We start from the raw sequence: 3,806 nt of genomic DNA, 5'->3' as shown, positions 1-3,806 counted from the left end.
GATTCATAATGCATAGATTTTAAATTTACTATGAATAGTAAACTCAAAATTTTTACATAAAAGCTTTCAATGCATAATTAAAATTCTTCTCATATTTACTCGAGGATTTAAAAATGTTTTTCTTAATAAGTAGTAAATAGGAACAAACTGATTAAAATCAAAATTAATAAAATATGTAAATTACGAAACTTAATACTTTACTAGCTTTTAAATTAGAGAAATAACTAACTCCAAAAAATATCGAAACTTATAACTTTTTGATTTTAAACTATATAACGACTGTAAATATATAACGACTTTCCATTACGAAAATGTATTCGATGCTGTCAACAAAAATATCCGACATTTGAAAAAGCTTTTCATTTTTGTATGAGTGTTGTAACATGCTATTTCTTTAAGATTGAAGTTTTCTTTCCTTACACTGTCAGCAATTTTCAGAAAATGGTGACTCAGCTCTTGGAACCTATTGAATGATTTTTAAATCATAAAGAAACATATGTCAAACGTAAGTAGCTACCTTTCTGATTTAAAGATTTTTGACAACACTGAAAGTTTACATTTCTGCTAAAACAATATAAAAATCTTTTTATATGTTCTAGAAATATTTCTAAACTAAATTTTATGTATGACAAAAATATACAAGCCGTTCCATTGACAGATANTTATCTATCATACCAATTTTAAAAATTTGATTATATAAAGCTTAAACTAATACATATATCAGTTCAAAGTTTTGTGCATTTTTATTTTGATCGCAGGTGATTAACAAGAGTAAATCTTGCAACTTTTTATTCTTTAATGAACACAAAAGCATGAAAAATATGAGTTATCATTATCTCACTATAAACCCTGTAATTAGAATTATATTTTAAAAAAAATCTTTCTCAAACCCTCAGACATTAATCGAAGTTATTGCAATTAACTGTCCAAATGAGAAGAAATAAGCTCAAAAGAAAGTTTAAAAAAAAAAAAAAAAAAAAAAAAAAAACTAGGTTCGGCATTAGGAAGATAACACCAATAAGATACTTAATTTATTTTTACTATTAAAGATAAAAATGGATTCTATTACTTAGTTAACGTCTTTTATGTATTCCCAGCCATATTATAAAAATTAAGATTAATTTGATTTTATTTTTCATTTAAACGTTTAATCAGAGTTGGGATAACTTTTTTTAGGAATAATCGAAGTTTAAAATTAACATTGTAATTTTTTGGTATCTAAATAAAATTAAAACTAATATCTATATCTAATCTAATTCTAATTTAAAAACTACTTTGCTTGATCATTTACAAATTATTCTAATTTTCAAATAAGGTGTAACTTAATTCCAGTTTTATCAGTTTTAAAAAGAGAGTAATTTAGATACCGTCAAAAAGCTTTTTTCTTAATTTCTTCTTGTCCTGATAATTAATTAATCAAAATAGTAATTCTGAAAGAAAATTTCTAAGATGTTAATTATTCAAATTAGTTTCTTCAATGCTAACCATTATAAGTTTGTGCATTTTAATTATGATGCCTTAAGTGATACTGTAAATTGAAAACATTGATTTTACTTTTTTTAATGAAAGGATTTAAAGGAATTCTCGCATGAAATGAAGCTTGTGAACATGAAAAAAACAAAAACAGATTTAACTATTTTTGTAAACTGTTACTTCGGTCATTCACCGTAACATATATATATATATATATATATATATGTTACGGTGAATGACCGAAGTAACAGTTTACAAAAATAGTTAAATCTGTTTTTGTTTTTTTCATGTTCACAAGCTTCATTTCATGCGAGAATTCCTTTAAATCCTTTCATTAAAAAAAGTAAAATCAATGTTTTCAATTTACAGTATCACTTAAGGCATCATAATTAAAATGCACAAACTTATAATGGTTAGCATTGAAGAAACTAATTTGAATAATTAACATCTTAGAAATTTTCTTTCAGAATTACTATTTTGATTAATTAATTATCAGGACAAGAAGAAATTAAGAAAAAAGCTTTTTGACGGTATCTAAATTACTCTCTTTTTAAAACTGATAAAACTGGAATTAAGTTACACCTTATTTGAAAATTAGAATAATTTGTAAATGATCAAGCAAAGTAGTTTTTAAATTAGAATTAGATTAGATATAGATATTAGTTTTAATTTTATTTAGATACCAAAAAATTACAATGTTAATTTTAAACTTCGATTATTCCTAAAAAAAGTTATCCCAACTCTGATTAAACGTTTAAATGAAAAATAAAATCAAATTAATCTTAATTTTTATAATATGGCTGGGAATACATAAAAGACGTTAACTAAGTAATAGAATCCATTTTTATCTTTAATAGTAAAAATAAATTAAGTATCTTATTGGTGTTATCTTCCTAATGCCGAACCTAGTTTTTTTTTTTTTTTTTTTTTTTTTTTAATTTTTTTTTTTTTTTTTTTTTTTTTTTTAAACTTTCTTTTGAGCTTATTTCTTCTCATTTGGACAGTTAATTGCAATAACTTCGATTAATGTCTGAGGGTTTGAGAAAGATTTTTTTTAAAATATAATTCTAATTACAGGGTTTATAGTGAGATAATGATAACTCATATTTTTCATGCTTTTGTGTTCATTAAAGAATAAAAAGTTGCAAGATTTACTCTTGTTAATCACCTGCGATCAAAATAAAAATGCACAAAACTTTGAACTGATATATGTATTAGTTTAAGCTTTATATAATCAAATTTTTAAAATTGGTATGATAGATAAAACCGAGTAATTATCTTGTATTATTTATAGATTTGATATTATGTTTTTAACTTATCAATATTTAATTTTTAGGGATGGGCTTATCACTGCATCAGAAAAACACCTTCAATTACTTGAATTCCTGAATTACAGACAATCTGAGGGATAGACTTAAAATTACCAAATTTTCTTTCGTCAAGGATTGTCAAATTTTGCTCTTTTCGAGGATGATTTTCTCAAGTGGTAGTAAAATTACAATTGTAAGCAGAAATTCATTTTCATTGTGCAAGAGTTTTGGTGTTTCTGTAATGAAATGAATAGTCTCTTGAGAAGTTTTTTTTTTAACCCATGTTCTTAAAATAAAAAAAAGAGCCATCTTTTACTCACAAATTGAAATTAAAATATAATTTTATCTATATGAAGTTTTGTTATTCGTTACAACTTTTCAGATGCTATTATATAGAAGCCAAATCAGCATTCAATTATTTTCTACATTTGAAATGTTTAATTGTTAACGGAAATTCGCCTTACAATGAAATGTGACCAGGTTCGTATCCCAGCGATGGCTGCTCGATACTAATTCCGCATCCGACTCTCATCGACCACAGTGTTGACGTAAAGTATCCTCAGTGGTAGACGGATCATGTGTTAGAGTCTAACCGTGGGAAGTTGTAATGGTTTCCCTCTCCATGTAACACAAATACGGGTTAGTTCCATCAAAAAGTCCTCCACGAAGGCCTATTTCTCCCTATGCTTGATCCAGGAGTTTCCTTGTCTTCTTGATTGGGTTCAAAATTACAAGGCTATGGAGTAGAACATTACTACATTAGTAGTTGTAACATTGAACATTAGTAGTCGTAAACCAAAAATTGGGTCAGCTGTTCAGCTACGGTTATAAAATAAAGTAAAATTGATAATGCAAGAGCCGTGGTGACTCATGAGATAGGGCACTCGCCTCCCAATGGAGTGCCCAGGCTACAAAAAATATTCTCTGTTTTCATGGGTTAAAATCCCCTTGCCGTTAAGCTAACTGTGGGAGGTCTTCGGGGTTCTCCTTTTTATGTAACACAAACACACGACTTAGTTCCAC

At 26.5% G+C, this 3,806-nt stretch overlaps 1 long non-coding RNA gene across 1 annotated transcript; it reads left to right on the top strand.

Moving 5' to 3' along the window:
• The first annotated feature begins 427 nt into the window (after positions 1-427).
• LOC139426256 (uncharacterized) lies at positions 428-3,132 on the top strand. The gene is made up of 2 exons (XR_011637497.1): positions 428-505; positions 2,810-3,132. It is a non-coding gene; the product is annotated as an uncharacterized lncRNA (long non-coding RNA).
• The last annotated feature ends 674 nt before the right edge of the window (positions 3,133-3,806 follow it).

The sequence above is a fragment of the Parasteatoda tepidariorum genome, chromosome 8 (assembly GCF_043381705.1).
Source record: "Parasteatoda tepidariorum isolate YZ-2023 chromosome 8, CAS_Ptep_4.0, whole genome shotgun sequence".
Lineage (NCBI taxonomy): Eukaryota > Metazoa > Arthropoda > Arachnida > Araneae > Theridiidae > Parasteatoda > Parasteatoda tepidariorum.
This window is presented reverse-complemented; position numbering and strand designations above follow the sequence as displayed.